Source organism: Mobula hypostoma, chromosome 11 (assembly GCF_963921235.1).
Source record: "Mobula hypostoma chromosome 11, sMobHyp1.1, whole genome shotgun sequence".
In the NCBI taxonomy this organism is placed as follows: domain Eukaryota; kingdom Metazoa; phylum Chordata; class Chondrichthyes; order Myliobatiformes; family Myliobatidae; genus Mobula; species Mobula hypostoma.
This window is the reverse complement of record NC_086107.1, coordinates 96,180,360-96,204,023: the sequence shown is the minus strand read 5'-3', so window position 1 is coordinate 96,204,023 and position 23,664 is coordinate 96,180,360. Positions and strand designations below refer to the sequence as shown.

General features: G+C 57.7%; 5 non-coding genes and 2 pseudogenes across 5 annotated transcripts; all 7 read right to left on the bottom strand.

Annotated features, from left to right (window-relative positions):
- Positions 1 to 959: 959 nt before the first annotated feature.
- LOC134354479 (U2 spliceosomal RNA) lies at positions 960 to 1,091 on the bottom strand (annotated as a pseudogene).
- A 2,550-nt stretch (positions 1,092 to 3,641) lies between these two features.
- On the bottom strand, positions 3,642 to 3,824 carry LOC134354469 (U2 spliceosomal RNA). The gene has a single exon (XR_010019837.1). It is a non-coding gene; the product is annotated as a U2 spliceosomal RNA (small nuclear RNA).
- Positions 3,825 to 11,103: 7,279 nt separating this feature from the next.
- On the bottom strand, positions 11,104 to 11,235 carry LOC134354478 (U2 spliceosomal RNA; annotated as a pseudogene).
- Positions 11,236 to 13,805: 2,570 nt separating this feature from the next.
- LOC134354464 (U2 spliceosomal RNA) lies at positions 13,806 to 13,996 on the bottom strand. Its single transcript, XR_010019831.1, has one exon. It is a non-coding gene; the product is annotated as a U2 spliceosomal RNA (small nuclear RNA).
- Positions 13,997 to 16,562: 2,566 nt separating this feature from the next.
- Positions 16,563 to 16,753, bottom strand: LOC134354462 (U2 spliceosomal RNA). The gene has a single exon (XR_010019829.1). It is a non-coding gene; the product is annotated as a U2 spliceosomal RNA (small nuclear RNA).
- Positions 16,754 to 19,317: 2,564 nt separating this feature from the next.
- LOC134354461 (U2 spliceosomal RNA) lies at positions 19,318 to 19,508 on the bottom strand. The gene has a single exon (XR_010019828.1). It is a non-coding gene; the product is annotated as a U2 spliceosomal RNA (small nuclear RNA).
- A 2,560-nt stretch (positions 19,509 to 22,068) lies between these two features.
- On the bottom strand, positions 22,069 to 22,259 carry LOC134354460 (U2 spliceosomal RNA). Its single transcript, XR_010019826.1, has one exon. It is a non-coding gene; the product is annotated as a U2 spliceosomal RNA (small nuclear RNA).
- Positions 22,260 to 23,664: the final 1,405 nt, after the last annotated feature.

Here is a 23,664-nt window from a genome sequence, read left to right as displayed (position 1 = left end):
TCCCTTCCTCCATGGACTCCTGCTCGTCATTTGCTTGGTCCTGGAGGGTCTGCAGTGGGGTGGCAGGTCTCGGGGTGCTTGCCCCTTCCTCCCTGGTCTCATCGTCCGCCCTGTCGGGTGCCTCTTCGGCAGTGCTGGCAGGGGCGTCCGAAACTGCCTGGGCCCTTTCAGGACCAGCACCACCCCTGGTTGCCTGTGCGTAGGTGCCCCCACGCCTCGGGCAGGCTCTGTACAGGTGGCCGTCTTGTCCACAAAGGTTGCAGGACTTGGCCTGCGTGCAGTCTTTGGTCAGGTGGCCTTCAGTTTTGCAGTTCTTGCACATCACCACCCTGCACTGGGCTGCGATGTGCCCTGCCTTGCCGCAGTTTCGGCACACCCTGGGTTGCCCCGCGTACACCGTGTACCCTCGGTTCCCTCCGATGGCGAAGACGGAGGGGGGGTGGATGACGCCGCCGTTGGAGTCCAACCTCAGCTTCACCTTGACCTGCCGTTTGCTGGTCCAGATTCCCAGTCCGTCCTTCACGTCTGCTGGCGTTCCTACGCTCTCCACATACCGAGCGAGGAATGTAAGGACATCTACCAATGGCACGTGCGGGTTGAACATGTGCACCGTGATTGTCCGTTCCTGCTGGGTAGCCGTGGCAAAGAGGGCCTGTGCTTTCAACAGCGACAGCGGCGCCTCTGTCCCCTTCAGCTGAAGCTGCTGGTACAGCTTCTGCCACCCTGCAGCCTGCCGGAAAGTCACGTCGAAAAAACCTGCAAAGTCCTGGACGCAGTAGATGTCGTCAGGCGTAAATCCGCAGCATTCCATCAAGACCTTCCGGATGAAGGTCTCTCGGGTGAAGCCGGTGCCCCCGTTCCGGTCTCGCACTGTCAGCCTGACAGTGTTCTTGATACCTTGGCCTCGAGCCGATGCACTGCTCGCTGCTGCCATCTTCCTCACTGCTGTCGTCGCTGGTATGGGGTGTTAGATTGGAGGCCAATCAGCATTAGGATCCACCCCTGCGTCAGCGCGAACTCTTCACCTCCGCCTTCTGGTCTGATAAGAACAGATACTACACTTGATCTTAGCCAAAAGGCCGAGAAGCGATGCAGGCATACGCTTGAGTCGGCTACATCCTGCCTAGCCTCTGGTGTTTAGATTGAAGCAGGAGGCCTGGCAAAGACCTTGCTGCCCTGGCCCGCTGGCAGCTCTCCCCTAGGTTGTCTGGGATGGGTGGGTGTGCTGGACAGCTGTTGCCTACCTGGTCCGTCATGAGTGCAAGTTGTCAGAGGCTATGTAAAGCTGCTAGTGATCCACCAATCATCTGGGAGTGGGGCCGTACTTATGGGCGCCTACGTCACTGGCACACTGCCTACGTCAAGGCTGCCGGCTCCCAGGTCGGTCTCAGAGGCTGGCTCAACTTGCACTGCTCTCCTGGTCATGGGAGGCTGGTCACGCTGTCCTGTCTGCACAAGAGTCTGCAGGGGGAGTGGGAGCAGGCCGCTGGGCCCTTCAAGGGCGTCCCTGCACTCGGCAAAGAGAGCGCGCCTCTCGGCTTTGCGCGCCCTAGCTGGCCGGCGCATCCATCCAGCTGAACGGTCTCCTTCGGAGGCTCTGCCCTCTCCGGGAGGGAGCGAGCGGATGGGACTGCGCCGGGCGACAAAGGCAGAGGCCACGTGCAACGCTCAAGACCGGTACGAGGGTTGTGGACGTGGCCAAAGTCCGCGGGCAGAAAAGCCTCCTGGCAAGTTTGGGAACAGGAGGATGTCAGCTACAGGTGTGCCTGAGGAGAAACAATGGGTGTGCTCTCCAAGCCGAAGGCTGAAGTGCAGCCATTCACACCTCTGTGCCTTTATTTTGACGTGTGTGCAATTACAATTGTTGAGTGGATTGAGTTTGTTTCATCTCCAGAAGCTGCAGACTTTGCGTCTGCACAGGCTATGATTGGACACAGTGTCTTCTCCCCTGCTCCCCCACCACCTTTTTTTTACCAGGGTGGATGGGGGTGGGTGGGTGTGTGTGTGTGTGTGTGTGTGTGTGTGTGTGTGTGTGTGTGTGTCTGTCTGTCTCTCTCTCTCACTGACTCACTCACTCACTCACTCAATCTCACACAGACACAGAGTCACAGACACACGTGCACACGGAGTGCTGAGGGATCTGCCAAGCTCTGGTCACATGTACAGAGGGCAGTAAAGGGAGAAGGGCCGAGGCCCTTCACTATGCCTCTGTGCTGACGCCTGAGCAGACTGACTGGTTTTGCAGCGGGGTGGGTGCACGGATGTAGAAATAGGAGGGAAGGAGGGAAATGTGTGGCGGGCTGACGGCGGCCCTGTGCCCCACTGCTGTGCAGGTGCGTTTTTGGCCGGCATGGCTCGGTGGCGGAGTGGGCGGGCGCGTGTGCGCGCTGTGCTGTGGAAGGAAAGGGGTACTGATTATGCCTTGGTTGTGAAACAGGAAATGGATCGGCGAAATGCCTGCCGGAGGGAGGCACAGTGCTGTGCTGTGCGTGAAGCAGGGGCACGTGGATGGATGTGGCACTTGTGGAGACGTGCGCCAAAGCTGGACGCCGAGTAGGTACGTGTAAGCATGAGAGGTTTGAGTGATTTTGGGGTTTGGGACGTGATTTTGAGCGAGGCTGGAGATGCACTGCACTGCCAATGTATATTGGGGAGGTCTGAGTGGGGGGTTGTGCCTCTGCCTTGCCTCGAACGGTGGGCGGGGCTTTGGGGCTGGGGCAGGGGCAGGCAGACGCATCACAATGGAGATTTGTGAGTCGAGTCGGGTCGGGTCGGGCAGAGCAGAGGAGGCCAGGCCAGGCCAGGGCAGGTAGGCAGAGTTTTGCTGGTGCTATGGCTAGGTGGTGATGCTTGTAGCTGGTCTGTCTGTCTGTCTGTCTGTCTGGGCAGGAGAGCAGCAGTCTTGGCAGTCTGGTGCAGGCGGGGAGGATGCAGCACCGGGCCCCGTTGCTCTGTGGCCGGGCTCCATCGGATGCCTCCCTTCCTTCCTCTCGTCCACGAGCCCTGGCTGCTGGCACACTTGAACGAGCCTGCCTGTCCGACAGGCTGGCTGCTGGTGAAATCATTCGTTCATTCGCCTCGTTCGTTCGTTCGTTCGTTCGTTCGCCCGCCGGTCTGTCCGTCCGTCCCGTCCTCCGTTGGCTTCAAGGAGCAGCTGAGAAGCCTGAGCCTGAGAAGTGGAGCGAGCGTGGCGGGACAGAAAAGGCCTTTCGGCCCGCTCCGCTTCACTCTGCTTCTGTGCTTGGTGCAGGCAGCTGCCGAGTGAGCAGGCATCAGAATGAGTGTGCCGGTTGAGCAGTTTGCTTCAGGAATGAATGCCAAGGGGCATCTCTCATGAAGTTGCTGCCTTGCCTGCAGCACCTGATCTGGTTGCAGCCTGGATGTGCACTTGATCTTAGCCATCAAATGGCTTGATCAAATGGCCCAGATATATGATGCTCGTGCTGTTGTTGAGTTGTCTGCCCATGGCGTGAGTGAGTGAGTGAGCTGTATCGACAGACAGACACAGACACAGGAGAAGTGTAGAGCAAGCAGCTAGCTCTCTCCTCTCTCTCCATGTGCGTGCATGCTTGTCTGTGCTGCTGTGCCTGATGGAGCTTTCGTCGTTTTCCTTTTCTTTGCTACTTTGAAATTCCCCAGAAGGGGAGTGCACCGTTCCCAGAGGCACTGCAATACCGGGTCGATGCGTGGAGTGGACGGAGCAAGCCCCTATTCCATCTCCCTGTTCCAAAAATCAATTTAATATATGGTCCCCAGATAAGGGACGTATCAGATATTAAACTGATAAGAACAGATTTTTTTTTTTTTTTTTTATTTCAAAATATACTTTATTCAAAAATAAATATATACAATAAACCATTCAATAACTTTTCATCCTTTACATACGTTTGCATTATACACAGTACATATCCGTATTTATACCACATCATTTCATTGTTGAGGGGTATACTCCCCGCCCTCCGACCCCTCCCACTCCCACGGGTGGAGAAACCTATACTGTGGTCCTTCCCCACCGGGCCCTTGCGGTGGCTGCACCAAGTTTCAGTGCATCCCTCAGCACGTACTCCTGCAGTCGAGAATGTGCCAGTCGGCAGCATTCTCCCACGGACATCTCCATGTGCTGGTAGATCATCAAGTTACGGGCCGACCAAATAGCATCTTTCACCGAGTTGATGATCTGCCAGCAGCACCGGACGTTGGTCTCCGTGTGTGTCCCCGGGAACAGCCCGTAGATCAGAGAGTCCTCTGTTACGCAGCTGCTGGGGATAAACCGTGACACTAGCCCATCCATCCTCCTCCACACCCTCTTTGCGAACTGGCAGTGTGCAAAGAGGTGGGTCACAGACTCCTCCTCACTGCAGTCCTCCCGTGGGCAATGGGGTGCGGAGACGACGTTCCGGGCGTACAGGAGGGCTCTGACTGGGAGGGCCCCTCTCACCGCCAGCCAGGCGAGGTCTTGGTGCCTGTTGGTTAGATCTGGCGATGAGGCATTTTGCCAGATGAACTGGACAGTCTGCTCCGGGAACCACCCCACTGTGTCCATCACGTCCTTCTCCTGCAGTGCCTGCAGGACACTACGTGCCGACCACTGCCTGATGGCCCTGTGGTCAAAGGCGTTCTCCTGGAAGAACTTTGCTACGTAGGACAGGTATGCCGGCAACGACCAGCTGACTGGGGCGTTGCGCGGGAGTGGGGCCAGACCCATCCTTCGTAGCCAGGGCGACAAGTAGAACCTGGGCACGTAGCGGTACTTGGTGCCCACATACCTGGGCTCTACACACAACCTGATGCAGCCACATACGAAGCTGGCCATCAGGGTGAGGGCGACATTGGGGACGTTCTTGCCCCCGTTGTCCAGGGACTTGTGCATGGCGGTCCGTCCCACCCGCTCCATCTTGGATCCCCAGACGAATCTGAAGACAGCCCGGGTGATTTCCGAGCTGTAGGAGCGGGGGACGGGCCAGACCTGCGCCAAGTACAGCAGCCCTGAGAGCACCTCACACCTGATGACCAGGTTCTTGCCCGTTATCGACAGGGAGCGCCCTCCCCACAGTCCCAGTTTCTGTTTCACCTTGGCAGTCCGCTCCTGCCAGTTCTTGTTGCACGCCTCCGCCCCTCCGAACCATATCCCCAACACCTTCACGTGGTCAGACCTGACGTTGAAGGGGACGCTGGATCGGTCGGGCCAGTTGCCGAAGAGCATGGCTTCGCTCTTCGTGCGGTTGACCCTGGCCCCCGACGCCAGCTCGAACTGTTCGCAGGTGCCAATCAACCTGCGAACTGACCTCGGATCAGAGCAGAAGACGGTGACGTCGTCCATGTACAGGGAGGTTTTCACTTGGGTCCCTCCACTGCCTGGCAGCGTCACCCCTCTTATGCCCTCATCCCTCCTAATGGCTTCCGCAAAGGGTTCTATGCAGCAGACAAACAAGACAGGGGAGAGGGGACAGCCCTGCCTGACTCCAGACCTGATGGGGAAGCTGTCTGTTTCCCACCCGTTGACCTGGACTGCAGTACGGATGTCTGTGTAGAGCAGTCTGATCCAATTCCGGATTCCCTCCCCAAATCCCATTTTGGAGAGCACGTCCGCCATGTACGTGTGCGATATCCTGTCGAAGGCTTTCTCCTGGTCCAAGCTGACCAGGCAGGCGTCCACCCTCCTGTCCTGCACGTAGGCGATGGTGTCCCTCAGCAGCGCGAGGCTGTCTGAGATCTTCCTGCCTGGTACAGCACAGGTTTGGTCTGGGTGGATCACCTGTCCCAGAGCAGACTTGACCCTGTTGGCGATAGCCTTGGACAGGATCTTGTAGTCCACATTCAGGAGAGAGATGGGTCTCCAATTTCTAATGTCCTCTCTTTCCCCCTTCTGCTTGTAGATGAGGGTGATGATGCCCTTCCTCATGGACTCAGACATCCTGCCGGCCAGAAGCATAGCATTGTACACTTCCAGCAGGTCTGGGCCTATCCAGTTCCACAGAGCCGAGTACAACTCAGCCGGTAAGCCGTCGCTTCTGATAAGAACAGATTTTTTTTTTTTTTTTTTTTTAATTTCAAAATATACTTTATTCAAAAATAAATATATACAATAAACCATTCAATAACTTTTCATCCTTTACATACGTTTGCATTATACACAGTACATATCCGTATTTATACCACATCATTTCATTGTTGAGGGGTATACTCCCCGCCCTCCGACCCCTCCCACTCCCACGGGTGGAGAAACCTATAATGTGGTCCTTCCCCACCGGGCCCTTGCGGTGGCTGCACCAAGTTTCAGTGCATCCCTCAGCACGTACTCCTGCAGTCGAGAATGTGCCAGTCGGCAGCATTCTCCCACGGACATCTCCATGTGCTGGTAGATCATCAAGTTACGGGCCGACCAAATAGCATCTTTCACCGAGTTGATGATCTGCCAGCAGCACCGGACGTTGGTCTCCGTGTGTGTCCCCGGGAACAGCCCGTAGATCAGAGAGTCCTCTGTTACGCAGCTGCTGGGGATAAACCGTGACACTAGCCCATCCATCCTCCTCCACACCCTCTTTGCGAACTGGCAGTGTGCAAAGAGGTGGGTCACAGACTCCTCCTCACTGCAGTCCTCCCGTGGGCAATGGGGTGCGGAGACGACGTTCCGGGCGTACAGGAGGGCTCTGACTGGGAGGGCCCCTCTCACCGCCAGCCAGGCGAGGTCTTGGTGCCTGTTGGTTAGATCTGGCGATGAGGCATTTTGCCAGATGAACTGGACAGTCTGCTCCGGGAACCACCCCACTGTGTCCATCACGTCCTTCTCCTGCAGTGCCTGCAGGACACTACGTGCCGACCACTGCCTGATGGCCCTGTGGTCAAAGGCGTTCTCCTGGAAGAACTTTGCTACGTAGGACAGGTATGCCGGCAACGACCAGCTGACTGGGGCGTTGCGCGGGAGTGGGGCCAGACCCATCCTTCGTAGCCAGGGCGACAAGTAGAACCTGGGCACGTAGCGGTACTTGGTGCCCACATACCTGGGCTCTACACACAACCTGATGCAGCCACATACGAAGCTGGCCATCAGGGTGAGGGCGACATTGGGGACGTTCTTGCCCCCGTTGTCCAGGGACTTGTGCATGGCGGTCCGTCCCACCCGCTCCATCTTGGATCCCCAGACGAATCTGAAGACAGCCCGGGTGATTTCCGAGCTGTAGGAGCGGGGGACGGGCCAGACCTGCGCCAAGTACAGCAGCCCTGAGAGCACCTCACACCTGATGACCAGGTTCTTGCCCGTTATCGACAGGGAGCGCCCTCCCCACAGTCCCAGTTTCTGTTTCACCTTGGCAGTCCGCTCCTGCCAGTTCTTGTTGCACGCCTCCGCCCCTCCGAACCATATCCCCAACACCTTCACGTGGTCAGACCTGATGTTGAAGGGGACGCTGGATCGGTCGGGCCAGTTGCCGAAGAGCATGGCTTCGCTCTTCGTGCGGTTGACCCTGGCCCCCGACGCTAGCTCGAACTGTTCGCAGGTGCCAATCAACCTGCGAACTGACCTCGGATCAGAGCAGAAGACGGTGACGTCGTCCATGTACAGGGAGGTTTTCACTTGGGTCCCTCCACTGCCTGGCAGCGTCACCCCTCTTATGCCCTCATCCCTCCTAATGGCTTCCGCAAAGGGTTCTATGCAGCAGACAAACAAGACAGGGGAGAGGGGACAGCCCTGCCTGACTCCAGACCTGATGGGGAAGCTGTCTGTTTCCCACCCGTTGACCTGGACTGCACTACGGATGTCTGTGTAGAGCAGTCTGATCCAATTCCGGATTCCCTCCCCAAATCCCATTTTGGAGAGCACGTCCGCCATGTACGTGTGCGATATCCTGTCGAAGGCTTTCTCCTGGTCCAAGCTGACCAGGCAGGCGTCCACCCTCCTGTCCTGCACGTAGGCGATGGTGTCCCTCAGCAGCGCGAGGCTGTCTGAGATCTTCCTGCCTGGTACAGCACAGGTTTGGTCTGGGTGGATCACCTGTCCCAGAGCAGACTTGACCCTGTTGGCGATAGCCTTGGACAGGATCTTGTAGTCCACATTCAGGAGAGAGATGGGTCTCCAATTTCTAATGTCCTCTCTTTCCCCCTTCTGCTTGTAGATGAGGGTGATGATGCCCTTCCTCATGGACTCAGACATCCTGCCGGCCAGAAGCATAGCATTGTACACTTCCAGCAGGTCTGGGCCTATCCAGTTCCACAGAGCCGAGTACAACTCAGCCGGTAAGCCGTCGCTTCCGGGAGTCTTACCCGACCCAAAGGAACGGATGGAGCCTGTCAGCTCGTCCAGGGTCAGTGGCTGATCCAGACTCTCCCGCTTGCCGCCGTCTAAGACCTGCGTGATAGACGACAGGAAGTTGCGGGAGGCTGTGGATTCTGTGGCCTTTTCGTCGTACAGACCGGCATAGAAGGACTTGCAGATCCTCAGTATGTCGGTCTGCGAGGACGCGACTGAGCCGTCCTCTTCCTTAAGGTTGTGGATCACAGAGCTCCCCCTGTGCACCTTTTGGAAGAAGAAGCGTGAGCACGTCTCGTCCTGCTCCACGGTTTGGACCCTTGATCGGAAGATGATCTTGGAGGATTCGGCGGCGAGGTTATGGGCTTGCCGGCCCTTCACCTCTCGCAATTCCTCCCTGACATCCACCCCCTTCGACTGCAGAAGGAGAAGTTGCTGCAACTCTGTCTGGAGTTTACGCAGTTCCCTCTGCTCCTGCCTTGCCTTCTGGATACCCTTGCGGATGAAGAACCTCTTAATGTTCTCTTTGGTGGCTTCCCACCAGTGAACCGGGGAATCAAAGAAGGCTTTCAAGGTTCTCCAACCTGTGTACTCCCTCTCTAGTTCCTCGATGTTCTCTGGGGTCAGCAGCTTAACATTCAGCTTCCACGTCCCCCTGCCTGCCTTCTGGTCCTCCCGTAAGCGACAGGTGGCTCTCAGAAGGCAGTGGTCAGAGAAGAACACCGGCGTGACGTCGGTGGACCTGACCGTGAGGGGCTCTGACAGGAAGAGGAAGTCGATCCGGGAGCGGGCTGAGCCGTCCGACCGTGTCCAGGTGGCTTGCGGCTGTGCTCCACCTGTGGGGGTGCCAAAGGCGTCGCGCAGCTTGGCCGTCTTTACTATTTCCCTCAGGAGTCTGGAGGTACTGTCCAGCCTGCCGTCGGCGCTGCCGGGTCCTCCAGCCGCATCAATGGTGCAGTTGAAGTCTCCGGCCAGAACGACCGGCTGGGACGTCACCAGCAGCTGTGGGAGCTGCTCGAAGACGGCCAGCCGCTCGCTCCGAACGGGGGAGGCGTACACGTTGATCAGCCGGAGCGGAGTGCCCCGGTATTTGACGTCTGCTACCAGGAGGCGCCCCGCAACCACCTCTTTAACTTGGGTGATTGAGAAGTTACCTCCCCGTAGCAGAATCCCCAGGCCGGAAGCGCGACAATCGTTGCCCCCCGACCACACAGACAAACCTTTTTTCCACCACCGTGACCACCTCCGGTAGTTACGGAGATGTGGTAGTCCGCACTCCTGGAGGAAGGTCACGTCGGTCTTTACAGTGTCCAGGTACTGGAGCGTGCTGACGCATCGCCCAGTACTCTTCAAACTTCGCACATTCAAGCACGCCAATTTAAGGTCTGCCATCATTGTAGGTCTCTTATTTTGGCTGCACTCCGTCCTCATCCTTGCCATCCTGAGCCTTCATTCCCACCGCCTTTGTGAAGTTTTCCACCTCCTGTGGGCTCAGGTACTGCTGGTAGTACTCCTCCGTGTGTGGCCGTTCTGGTTCTGGGCCCGGGGGGTTGTTGGCTTCCTGGGCTGCTTCCCCTTCCGGCTGCTGGGTGCCAACCGTGGCTCTGCTCCCGGATTCCCGGAGCTCGGTGTGTCTGCTGCTCTCCGCCTCCTGTACTTGGGGGGTGGCCAGCAGACTTTCCCCCTCCTCTCTCCTCCTCTCCACCTGTTCTGCCAGCCGCTTCTTCCGCTGGGGCTGCTGGCCTCCCCCAACTCCTTCCTCCTCTGAAGAGGACAGGGTACCAGAGGCTGTGTGGTTCCCTGCCCTTTTCTTGCGTTGCTCCGCCTTCTGTCGCTTGGCCGCCGCCTTTTGGGTCTTTTTCCGTTTCACGACCTTCCATTCCGTTTCCACCTCAGCTGTCCCTTCCTCCATGGACTCCTGCTCGTCATTTGCTTGGTCCTGGAGGGTCTGCAGTGGGGTGGCAGGTCTCGGGGTGCTTGCCCCTTCCTCCCTGGTCTCATCGTCCGCCCTGTCGGGTGCCTCTTCGGCAGTGCTGGCAGGGGCGTCCGAAACTGCCTGGGCCCTTTCAGGACCAGCACCACCCCTGGTTGCCTGTGCGTAGGTGCCCCCACGCCTCGGGCAGGCTCTGTACAGGTGGCCGTCTTGTCCACAAAGGTTGCAGGACTTGGCCTGCGTGCAGTCTTTGGTCAGGTGGCCTTCAGTTTTGCAGTTCTTGCACATCACCACCCTGCACTGGGCTGCGATGTGCCCTGCCTTGCCGCAGTTTCGGCACACCCTGGGTTGCCCCGCGTACACCGTGTACCCTCGGTTCCCTCCGATGGCGAAGACGGAGGGGGGGTGGATGACGCCGCCGTTGGAGTCCAACCTCAGCTTCACCTTGACCTGCCGTTTGCTGGTCCAGATTCCCAGTCCGTCCTTCACGTCTGCTGGCGTTCCTACGCTCTCCACATACCGAGCGAGGAATGTAAGGACATCTACCAATGGCACGTGCGGGTTGAACATGTGCACCGTGATTGTCCGTTCCTGCTGGGTAGCCGTGGCAAAGAGGGCCTGTGCTTTCAACAGCGACAGCGGCGCCTCTGTCCCCTTCAGCTGAAGCTGCTGGTACAGCTTCTGCCACCCTGCAGCCTGCCGGAAAGTCACGTCGAAAAAACCTGCAAAGTCCTGGACGCAGTAGATGTCGTCAGGCGTAAATCCGCAGCATTCCATCAAGACCTTCCGGATGAAGGTCTCTCGGGTGAAGCCGGTGCCCCCGTTCCGGTCTCGCACTGTCAGCCTGACAGTGTTCTTGATACCTTGGCCTCGAGCCGATGCACTGCTCGCTGCTGCCATCTTCCTCACTGCTGTCGTCGCTGGTATGGGGTGTTAGATTGGAGGCCAATCAGCATTAGGATCCACCCCTGCGTCAGCGCGAACTCTTCACCTCCGCCTTCTGGTCTGATAAGAACAGATACTACACTTGATCTTAGCCAAAAGGCCGAGAAGCGATGCAGGCATACGCTTGAGTCGGCTACATCCTGCCTAGCCTCTGGTGTTTAGATTGAAGCAGGAGGCCTGGCAAAGACCTTGCTGCCCTGGCCCGCTGGCAGCTCTCCCCTAGGTTGTCTGGGATGGGTGGGTGTGCTGGACAGCTGTTGCCTACCTGGTCCGTCATGAGTGCAAGTTGTCAGAGGCTATGTAAAGCTGCTAGTGATCCACCAATCATCTGGGAGTGGGGCCGTACTTATGGGCGCCTACGTCACTGGCACACTGCCTACGTCAAGGCTGCCGGCTCCCAGGTCGGTCTCAGAGGCTGGCTCAACTTGCACTGCTCTCCTGGTCATGGGAGGCTGGTCACGCTGTCCTGTCTGCACAAGAGTCTGCAGGGGGAGTGGGAGCAGGCCGCTGGGCCCTTCAAGGGCGTCCCTGCACTCGGCAAAGAGAGCGCGCCTCTCGGCTTTGCGCGCCCTAGCTGGCCGGCGCATCCATCCAGCTGAACGGTCTCCTTCGGAGGCTCTGCCCTCTCCGGGAGGGAGCGAGCGGATGGGACTGCGCCGGGCGACAAAGGCAGAGGCCACGTGCAACGCTCAAGACCGGTACGAGGGTTGTGGACGTGGCCAAAGTCCGCGGGCAGAAAAGCCTCCTGGCAAGTTTGGGAACAGGAGGATGTCAGCTACAGGTGTGCCTGAGGAGAAACAATGGGTGTGCTCTCCAAGCCGAAGGCTGAAGTGCAGCCATTCACACCTCTGTGCCTTTATTTTGACGTGTGTGCAATTACAATTGTTGAGTGGATTGAGTTTGTTTCATCTCCAGAAGCTGCAGACTTTGCGTCTGCACAGGCTATGATTGGACACAGTGTCTTCTCCCCTGCTCCCCCACCACCTTTTTTTTACCAGGGTGGATGGGGGTGGGTGTGTGTGTGTGTGTGTGTGTGTGTGTGTGTGTGTGTGTGTGTGTGTGTGTGTGTGTCTGTCTGTCTGTCTCTCTCTCTCACTGACTCACTCACTCACTCACTCAATCTCACAGAGACACAGAGTCACAGACACACGTGCACACGGAGTGCTGAGGGATCTGCCAAGCTCTGGTCACATGTACAGAGGGCAGTAAAGGGAGAAGGGCCGAGGCCCTTCACTATGCCTCTGTGCTGACGCCTGAGCAGACTGACTGGTTTTGCAGCGGGGTGGGTGCACGGATGTAGAAATAGGAGGGAAGGAGGGAAATGTGTGGCGGGCTGACGGCGGCCCTGTGCCCCACTGCTGTGCAGGTGCGTTTTTGGCCGGCATGGCTCGGTGGCGGAGTGGGCGGGCGCGTGTGCGCGCTGTGCTGTGGAAGGAAAGGGGTACTGATTATGCCTTGGTTGTGAAACAGGAAATGGATCGGCGAAATGCCTGCCGGAGGGAGGCACAGTGCTGTGCTGTGCGTGAAGCAGGGGCACGTGGATGGATGTGGCACTTGTGGAGACGTGCGCCAAAGCTGGACGCCGAGTAGGTACGTGTAAGCATGAGAGGTTTGAGTGATTTTGGGGTTTGGGACGTGATTTTGAGCGAGGCTGGAGATGCACTGCACTGCCAATGTATATTGGGGAGGTCTGAGTGGGGGGTTGTGCCTCTGCCTTGCCTCGAACGGTGGGCGGGGCTTTGGGGCTGGGGCAGGGGCAGGCAGACGCATCACAATGGAGATTTGTGAGTCGAGTCGGGTCGGGTCGGGCAGAGCAGAGGAGGCCAGGCCAGGCCAGGGCAGGTAGGCAGAGTTTTGCTGGTGCTATGGCTAGGTGGTGATGCTTGTAGCTGGTCTGTCTGTCTGTCTGTCTGTCTGGGCAGGAGAGCAGCAGTCTTGGCAGTCTGGTGCAGGCGGGGAGGATGCAGCACCGGGCCCCGTTGCTCTGTGGCCGGGCTCCATCGGATGCCTCCCTTCCTTCCTCTCGTCCACGAGCCCTGGCTGCTGGCACACTTGAACGAGCCTGCCTGTCCGACAGGCTGGCTGCTGGTGAAATCATTCGTTCATTCGCCTCGTTCGTTCGTTCGTTCGTTCGTTCGTTCGTTCGCCCGCCCGTCCGTCCGTCCGTCCCGTCCTCCGTTGGCTTCAAGGAGCAGCTGAGAAGCCTGAGCCTGAGAAGTGGAGCGAGCGTGGCGGGACAGAAAAGGCCTTTCGGCCCGCTCCGCTTCACTCTGCTTCTGTGCTTGGTGCAGGCAGCTGCCGAGTGAGCAGGCATCAGAATGAGTGTGCCGGTTGAGCAGTTTGCTTCAGGAATGAATGCCAAGGGGCATCTCTCATGAAGTTGCTGCCTTGCCTGCAGCACCTGATCTGGTTGCAGCCTGGATGTGCACTTGATCTTAGCCATCAAATGGCTTGATCAAATGGCCCAGATATATGATGCTCGTGCTGTTGTTGAGTTGTCTGCCCATGGCGTGAGTGAGTGAGTGAGCTGTATCGACAGACAGACACAGACACAGGAGAAGTGTAGAGCAAGCAGCTAGCTCTCTCCTCTCTCTCCATGTGCGTGCATGCTTGTCTGTGCTGCTGTGCCTGATGGAGCTTTCGTCGTTTTCCTTTTCTTTGCTACTTTGAAATTCCCCAGAAGGGGAGTGCACCGTTCCCAGAGGCACTGCAATACCGGGTCGATGCGTGGAGTGGACGGAGCAAGCCCCTATTCCATCTCCCTGTTCCAAAAATCAATTTAATATATGGTCCCCAGATAAGGGACGTATCAGATATTAAACTGATAAGAACAGATACTACACTTGATCTTAGCCAAAAGGCCGAGAAGCGATGCAGGCATACGCTTGAGTCGGCTACATCCTGCCTAGCCTCTGGTGTTTAGATTGAAGCAGGAGGCCTGGCAAAGACCTTGCTGCCCTGGCCCGCTGGCAGCTCTCCCCTAGGTTGTCTGGGATGGGTGGGTGTGCTGGACAGCTGTTGCCTACCTGGTCCGTCATGAGTGCAAGTTGTCAGAGGCTATGTAAAGCTGCTAGTGATCCACCAATCATCTGGGAGTGGGGCCGTACTTATGGGCGCCTACGTCACTGGCACACTGCCTACGTCAAGGCTGCCGGCTCCCAGGTCGGTCTCAGAGGCTGGCTCAACTTGCACTGCTCTCCTGGTCATGGGAGGCTGGTCACGCTGTCCTGTCTGCACAAGAGTCTGCAGGGGGAGTGGGAGCAGGCCGCTGGGCCCTTCAAGGGCGTCCCTGCACTCGGCAAAGAGAGCGCGCCTCTCGGCTTTGCGCGCCCTAGCTGGCCGGCGCATCCATCCAGCTGAACGGTCTCCTTCGGAGGCTCTGCCCTCTCCGGGAGGGAGCGAGCGGATGGGACTGCGCCGGGCGACAAAGGCAGAGGCCACGTGCAACGCTCAAGACCGGTACGAGGGTTGTGGACGTGGCCAAAGTCCGCGGGCAGAAAAGCCTCCTGGCAAGTTTGGGAACAGGAGGATGTCAGCTACAGGTGTGCCTGAGGAGAAACAATGGGTGTGCTCTCCAAGCCGAAGGCTGAAGTGCAGCCATTCACACCTCTGTGCCTTTATTTTGACGTGTGTGCAATTACAATTGTTGAGTGGATTGAGTTTGTTTCATCTCCAGAAGCTGCAGACTTTGCGTCTGCACAGGCTATGATTGGACACAGTGTCTTCTCCCCTGCTCCCCCACCACCTTTTTTTTACCAGGGTGGATGGGGGTGGGTGTGTGTGTGTGTGTGTGTGTGTGTGTGTGTGTGTGTGTGTGTGTGTGTCTGTCTGTCTGTCTCTCTCTCTCACTGACTCACTCACTCACTCACTCAATCTCACAGAGACACAGAGTCACAGACACACGTGCACACGGAGTGCTGAGGGATCTGCCAAGCTCTGGTCACATGTACAGAGGGCAGTAAAGGGAGAAGGGCCGAGGCCCTTCACTATGCCTCTGTGCTGACGCCTGAGCAGACTGACTGGTTTTGCAGCGGGGTGGGTGCACGGATGTAGAAATAGGAGGGAAGGAGGGAAATGTGTGGCGGGCTGACGGCGGCCCTGTGCCCCACTGCTGTGCAGGTGCGTTTTTGGCCGGCATGGCTCGGTGGCGGAGTGGGCGGGCGCGTGTGCGCGCTGTGCTGTGGAAGGAAAGGGGTACTGATTATGCCTTGGTTGTGAAACAGGAAATGGATCGGCGAAATGCCTGCCGGAGGGAGGCACAGTGCTGTGCTGTGCGTGAAGCAGGGGCACGTGGATGGATGTGGCACTTGTGGAGACGTGCGCCAAAGCTGGACGCCGAGTAGGTACGTGTAAGCATGAGAGGTTTGAGTGATTTTGGGGTTTGGGACGTGATTTTGAGCGAGGCTGGAGATGCACTGCACTGCCAATGTATATTGGGGAGGTCTGAGTGGGGGGTTGTGCCTCTGCCTTGCCTCGAACGGTGGGCGGGGCTTTGGGGCTGGGGCAGGGGCAGGCAGACGCATCACAATGGAGATTTGTGAGTCGAGTCGGGTCGGGTCGGGCAGAGCAGAGGAGGCCAGGCCAGGCCAGGGCAGGTAGGCAGAGTTTTGCTGGTGCTATGGCTAGGTGGTGATGCTTGTAGCTGGTCTGTCTGTCTGTCTGTCTGTCTGGGCAGGAGAGCAGCAGTCTTGGCAGTCTGGTGCAGGCGGGGAGGATGCAGCACCGGGCCCCGTTGCTCTGTGGCCGGGCTCCATCGGATGCCTCCCTTCCTTCCTCTCGTCCACGAGCCCTGGCTGCTGGCACACTTGAACGAGCCTGCCTGTCCGACAGGCTGGCTGCTGGTGAAATCATTCGTTCATTCGCCTCGTTCGTTCGTTCGTTCGTTCGTTCGTTCGTTCGTTCGCCCGCCCGTCCGTCCGTCCGTCCCGTCCTCCGTTGGCTTCAAGGAGCAGCTGAGAAGCCTGAGCCTGAGAAGTGGAGCGAGCGTGGCGGGACAGAAAAGGCCTTTCGGCCCGCTCCGCTTCACTCTGCTTCTGTGCTTGGTGCAGGCAGCTGCCGAGTGAGCAGGCATCAGAATGAGTGTGCCGGTTGAGCAGTTTGCTTCAGGAATGAATGCCAAGGGGCATCTCTCATGAAGTTGCTGCCTTGCCTGCAGCACCTGATCTGGTTGCAGCCTGGATGTGCACTTGATCTTAGCCATCAAATGGCTTGATCAAATGGCCCAGATATATGATGCTCGTGCTGTTGTTGAGTTGTCTGCCCATGGCGTGAGTGAGTGAGTGAGCTGTATCGACAGACAGACACAGACACAGGAGAAGTGTAGAGCAAGCAGCTAGCTCTCTCCTCTCTCTCCATGTGCGTGCATGCTTGTCTGTGCTGCTGTGCCTGATGGAGCTTTCGTCGTTTTCCTTTTCTTTGCTACTTTGAAATTCCCCAGAAGGGGAGTGCACCGTTCCCAGAGGCACTGCAATACCGGGTCGATGCGTGGAGTGGACGGAGCAAGCCCCTATTCCATCTCCCTGTTCCAAAAATCAATTTAATATATGGTCCCCAGATAAGGGACGTATCAGATATTAAACTGATAAGAACAGATACTACACTTGATCTTAGCCAAAAGGCCGAGAAGCGATGCAGGCATACGCTTGAGTCGGCTACATCCTGCCTAGCCTCTGGTGTTTAGATTGAAGCAGGAGGCCTGGCAAAGACCTTGCTGCCCTGGCCCGCTGGCAGCTCTCCCCTAGGTTGTCTGGGATGGGTGGGTGTGCTGGACAGCTGTTGCCTACCTGGTCCGTCATGAGTGCAAGTTGTCAGAGGCTATGTAAAGCTGCTAGTGATCCACCAATCATCTGGGAGTGGGGCCGTACTTATGGGCGCCTACGTCACTGGCACACTGCCTACGTCAAGGCTGCCGGCTCCCAGGTCGGTCTCAGAGGCTGGCTCAACTTGCACTGCTCTCCTGGTCATGGGAGGCTGGTCACGCTGTCCTGTCTGCACAAGAGTCTGCAGGGGGAGTGGGAGCAGGCCGCTGGGCCCTTCAAGGGCGTCCCTGCACTCGGCAAAGAGAGCGCGCCTCTCGGCTTTGCGCGCCCTAGCTGGCCGGCGCATCCATCCAGCTGAACGGTCTCCTTCGGAGGCTCTGCCCTCTCCGGGAGGGAGCGAGCGGATGGGACTGCGCCGGGCGACAAAGGCAGAGGCCACGTGCAACGCTCAAGACCGGTACGAGGGTTGTGGACGTGGCCAAAGTCCGCGGGCAGAAAAGCCTCCTGGCAAGTTTGGGAACAGGAGGATGTCAGCTACAGGTGTGCCTGAGGAGAAACAATGGGTGTGCTCTCCAAGCCGAAGGCTGAAGTGCAGCCATTCACACCTCTGTGCCTTTATTTTGACGTGTGTGCAATTACAATTGTTGAGTGGATTGAGTTTGTTTCATCTCCAGAAGCTGCAGACTTTGCGTCTGCACAGGCTATGATTGGACACAGTGTCTTCTCCCCTGCTCCCCCACCACCTTTTTTTTACCAGGGTGGATGGGGGTGGGTGTGTGTGTGTGTGTGTGTGTGTGTGTGTGTGTGTGTGTGTGTGTGTCTGTCTGTCTGTCTCTCTCTCTCACTGACTCACTCACTCACTCACTCAATCTCACAGAGACACAGAGTCACAGACACACGTGCACACGGAGTGCTGAGGGATCTGCCAAGCTCTGGTCACATGTACAGAGGGCAGTAAAGGGAGAAGGGCCGAGGCCCTTCACTATGCCTCTGTGCTGACGCCTGAGCAGACTGACTGGTTTTGCAGCGGGGTGGGTGCACGGATGTAGAAATAGGAGGGAAGGAGGGAAATGTGTGGCGGGCTGACGGCGGCCCTGTGCCCCACTGCTGTGCAGGTGCGTTTTTGGCCGGCATGGCTCGGTGGCGGAGTGGGCGGGCGCGTGTGCGCGCTGTGCTGTGGAAGGAAAGGGGTACTGATTATGCCTTGGTTGTGAAACAGGAAATGGATCGGCGAAATGCCTGCCGGAGGGAGGCACAGTGCTGTGCTGTGCGTGAAGCAGGGGCACGTGGATGGATGTGGCACTTGTGGAGACGTGCGCCAAAGCTGGACGCCGAGTAGGTACGTGTAAGCATGAGAGGTTTGAGTGATTTTGGGGTTTGGGACGTGATTTTGAGCGAGGCTGGAGATGCACTGCACTGCCAATGTATATTGGGGAGGTCTGAGTGGGGGGTTGTGCCTCTGCCTTGCCTCGAACGGTGGGCGGGGCTTTGGGGCTGGGGCAGGGGCAGGCAGACGCATCACAATGGAGATTTGTGAGTCGAGTCGGGTCGGGTCGGGCAGAGCAGAGGAGGCCAGGCCAGGCCAGGGCAGGTAGGCAGAGTTTTGCTGGTGCTATGGCTAGGTGGTGATGCTTGTAGCTGGTCTGTCTGTCTGTCTGTCTGTCTGGGCAGGAGAGCAGCAGTCTTGGCAGTCTGGTGCAGGCGGGGAGGATGCAGCACCGGGCCCCGTTGCTCTGTGGCCGGGCTCCATCGGATGCCTCCCTTCCTTCCTCTCGTCCACGAGCCCTGGCTGCTGGCACACTTGAACGAGCCTGCCTGTCCGACAGGCTGGCTGCTGGTGAAATCATTCGTTCATTCGCCTCGTTCGTTCGTTCGTTCGTTCGTTCGTTCGTTCGTTCGCCCGCCCGTCCGTCCGTCCGTCCCGTCCTCCGTTGGCTTCAAGGAGCAGCTGAGAAGCCTGAGCCTGAGAAGTGGAGCGAGCGTGGCGGGACAGAAAAGGCCTTTCGGCCCGCTCCGCTTCACTCTGCTTCTGTGCTTGGTGCAGGCAGCTGCCGAGTGAGCAGGCATCAGAATGAGTGTGCCGGTTGAGCAGTTTGCTTCAGGAATGAATGCCAAGGGGCATCTCTCATGAAGTTGCTGCCTTGCCTGCAGCACCTGATCTGGTTGCAGCCTGGATGTGCACTTGATCTTAGCCATCAAATGGCTTGATCAAATGGCCCAGATATATGATGCTCGTGCTGTTGTTGAGTTGTCTGCCCATGGCGTGAGTGAGTGAGTGAGCTGTATCGACAGACAGACACAGACACAGGAGAAGTGTAGAGCAAGCAGCTAGCTCTCTCCTCTCTCTCCATGTGCGTGCATGCTTGTCTGTGCTGCTGTGCCTGATGGAGCTTTCGTCGTTTTCCTTTTCTTTGCTACTTTGAAATTCCCCAGAAGGGGAGTGCACCGTTCCCAGAGGCACTGCAATACCGGGTCGATGCGTGGAGTGGACGGAGCAAGCCCCTATTCCATCTCCCTGTTCCAAAAATCAATTTAATATATGGTCCCCAGATAAGGGACGTATCAGATATTAAACTGATAAGAACAGATACTACACTTGATCTTAGCCAAAAGGCCGAGAAGCGATGCAGGCATACGCTTGAGTCGGCTACATCCTGCCTAGCCTCTGGTGTTTAGATTGAAGCAGGAGGCCTGGCAAAGACCTTGCTGCCCTGGCCCGCTGGCAGCTCTCCCCTAGGTTGTCTGGGATGGGTGGGTGTGCTGGACAGCTGTTGCCTACCTGGTCCGTCATGAGTGCAAGTTGTCAGAGGCTATGTAAAGCTGCTAGTGATCCACCAATCATCTGGGAGTGGGGCCGTACTTATGGGCGCCTACGTCACTGGCACACTGCCTACGTCAAGGCTGCCGGCTCCCAGGTCGGTCTCAGAGGCTGGCTCAACTTGCACTGCTCTCCTGGTCATGGGAGGCTGGTCACGCTGTCCTGTCTGCACAAGAGTCTGCAGGGGGAGTGGGAGCAGGCCGCTGGGCCCTTCAAGGGCGTCCCTGCACTCGGCAAAGAGAGCGCGCCTCTCGGCTTTGCGCGCCCTAGCTGGCCGGCGCATCCATCCAGCTGAACGGTCTCCTTCGGAGGCTCTGCCCTCTCCGGGAGGGAGCGAGCGGATGGGACTGCGCCGGGCGACAAAGGCAGAGGCCACGTGCAACGCTCAAGACCGGTACGAGGGTTGTGGACGTGGCCAAAGTCCGCGGGCAGAAAAGCCTCCTGGCAAGTTTGGGAACAGGAGGATGTCAGCTACAGGTGTGCCTGAGGAGAAACAATGGGTGTGCTCTCCAAGCCGAAGGCTGAAGTGCAGCCATTCACACCTCTGTGCCTTTATTTTGACGTGTGTGCAATTACAATTGTTGAGTGGATTGAGTTTGTTTCATCTCCAGAAGCTGCAGACTTTGCGTCTGCACAGGCTATGATTGGACACAGTGTCTTCTCCCCTGCTCCCCCACCACCTTTTTTTTACCAGGGTGGATGGGGGTGGGTGTGTGTGTGTGTGTGTGTGTGTGTGTGTGTGTGTGTGTGTGTGTGTCTGTCTGTCTGTCTCTCTCTCTCACTGACTCACTCACTCACTCACTCAATCTCACAGAGACACAGAGTCACAGACACACGTGCACACGGAGTGCTGAGGGATCTGCCAAGCTCTGGTCACATGTACAGAGGGCAGTAAAGGGAGAAGGGCCGAGGCCCTTCACTATGCCTCTGTGCTGACGCCTGAGCAGACTGACTGGTTTTGCAGCGGGGTGGGTGCACGGATGTAGAAATAGGAGGGAAGGAGGGAAATGTGTGGCGGGCTGACGGCGGCCCTGTGCCCCACTGCTGTGCAGGTGCGTTTTTGGCCGGCATGGCTCGGTGGCGGAGTGGGCGGGCGCGTGTGCGCGCTGTGCTGTGGAAGGAAAGGGGTACTGATTATGCCTTGGTTGTGAAACAGGAAATGGATCGGCGAAATGCCTGCCGGAGGGAGGCACAGTGCTGTGCTGTGCGTGAAGCAGGGGCACGTGGATGGATGTGGCACTTGTGGAGACGTGCGCCAAAGCTGGACGCCGAGTAGGTACGTGTAAGCATGAGAGGTTTGAGTGATTTTGGGGTTTGGGACGTGATTTTGAGCGAGGCTGGAGATGCACTGCACTGCCAATGTATATTGGGGAGGTCTGAGTGGGGGGTTGTGCCTCTGCCTTGCCTCGAACGGTGGGCGGGGCTTTGGGGCTGGGGCAGGGGCAGGCAGACGCATCACAATGGAGATTTGTGAGTCGAGTCGGGTCGGGTCGGGCAGAGCAGAGGAGGCCAGGCCAGGCCAGGGCAGGTAGGCAGAGTTTTGCTGGTGCTATGGCTAGGTGGTGATGCTTGTAGCTGGTCTGTCTGTCTGTCTGTCTGTCTGGGCAGGAGAGCAGCAGTCTTGGCAGTCTGGTGCAGGCGGGGAGGATGCAGCACCGGGCCCCGTTGCTCTGTGGCCGGGCTCCATCGGATGCCTCCCTTCCTTCCTCTCGTCCACGAGCCCTGGCTGCTGGCACACTTGAACGAGCCTGCCTGTCCGACAGGCTGGCTGCTGGTGAAATCATTCGTTCATTCGCCTCGTTCGTTCGTTCGTTCGTTCGTTCGTTCGTTCGCCCGCCCGTCCGTCCGTCCGTCCCGTCCTCCGTTGGCTTCAAGGAGCAGCTGAGAAGCCTGAGCCTGAGAAGTGGAGCGAGCGTGGCGGGACAGAAAAGGCCTTTCGGCCCGCTCCGCTTCACTCTGCTTCTGTGCTTGGTGCAGGCAGCTGCCGAGTGAGCAGGCATCAGAATGAGTGTGCCGGTTGAGCAGTTTGCTTCAGGAATGAATGCCAAGGGGCATCTCTCATGAAGTTGCTGCCTTGCCTGCAGCACCTGATCTGGTTGCAGCCTGGATGTGCACTTGATCTTAGCCATCAAATGGCTTGATCAAATGGCCCAGATATATGATGCTCGTGCTGTTGTTGAGTTGTCTGCCCATGGCGTGAGTGAGTGAGTGAGCTGTATCGACAGACAGACACAGACACAGGAGAAGTGTAGAGCAAGCAGCTAGCTCTCTCCTCTCTCTCCATGTGCGTGCATGCTTGTCTGTGCTGCTGTGCCTGATGGAGCTTTCGTCGTTTTCCTTTTCTTTGCTACTTTGAAATTCCCCAGAAGGGGAGTGCACCGTTCCCAGAGGCACTGCAATACCGGGTCGATGCGTGGAGTGGACGGAGCAAGCCCCTATTCCATCTCCCTGTTCCAAAAATCAATTTAATATATGGTCCCCAGATAAGGGACGTATCAGATATTAAACTGATAAGAACAGATACTACACTTGATCTTAGCCAAAAGGCCGAGAAGCGATGCAGGCATACGCTTGAGTCGGCTACATCCTGCCTAGCCTCTGGTGTTTAGATTGAAGCAGGAGGCCTGGCAAAGACCTTGCTGCCCTGGCCCGCTGGCAGCTCTCCCCTAGGTTGTCTGGGATGGGTGGGTGTGCTGGACAGCTGTTGCCTACCTGGTCCGTCATGAGTGCAAGTTGTCAGAGGCTATGTAAAGCTGCTAGTGATCCACCAATCATCTGGGAGTGGGGCCGTACTTATGGGCGCCTACGTCACTGGCACACTGCCTACGTCAAGGCTGCCGGCTCCCAGGTCGGTCTCAGAGGCTGGCTCAACTTGCACTGCTCTCCTGGTCATGGGAGGCTGGTCACGCTGTCCTGTCTGCACAAGAGTCTGCAGGGGGAGTGGGAGCAGGCCGCTGGGCCCTTCAAGGGCGTCCCTGCACTCGGCAAAGAGAGCGCGCCTCTCGGCTTTGCGCGCCCTAGCTGGCCGGCGCATCCATCCAGCTGAACGGTCTCCTTCGGAGGCTCTGCCCTCTCCGGGAGGGAGCGAGCGGATGGGACTGCGCCGGGCGACAAAGGCAGAGGCCACGTGCAACGCTCAAGACCGGTACGAGGGTTGTGGACGTGGCCAAAGTCCGCGGGCAGAAAAGCCTCCTGGCAAGTTTGGGAACAGGAGGATGTCAGCTACAGGTGTGCCTGAGGAGAAACAATGGGTGTGCTCTCCAAGCCGAAGGCTGAAGTGCAGCCATTCACACCTCTGTGCCTTTATTTTGACGTGTGTGCAATTACAATTGTTGAGTGGATTGAGTTTGTTTCATCTCCAGAAGCTGCAGACTTTGCGTCTGCACAGGCTATGATTGGACACAGTGTCTTCTCCCCTGCTCCCCCACCACCTTTTTTTTACCAGGGTGGATGGGGGTGGGTGTGTGTGTGTGTGTGTGTGTGTGTGTGTGTGTGTGTGTGTGTGTGTTGTCTGTCTGTCTGTCTCTCTCTCTCACTGACTCACTCACTCACTCACTCAATCTCACAGAGACACAGAGTCACAGACACACGTGCACACGGAGTGCTGAGGGATCTGCCAAGCTCTGGTCACATGTACAGAGGGCAGTAAAGGGAGAAGGGCCGAGGCCCTTCACTATGCCTCTGTGCTGACGCCTGAGCAGACTGACTGGTTTTGCAGCGGGGTGGGTGCACGGATGTAGAAATAGGAGGGAAGGAGGGAAATGTGTGGCGGGCTGACGGCGGCCCTGTGCCCCACTGCTGTGCAGGTGCGTTTTTGGCCGGCATGGCTCGGTGGCGGAGTGGGCGGGCGCGTGTGCGCGCTGTGCTGTGGAAGGAAAGGGGTACTGATTATGCCTTGGTTGTGAAACAGGAAATGGATCGGCGAAATGCCTGCCGGAGGGAGGCACAGTGCTGTGCTGTGCGT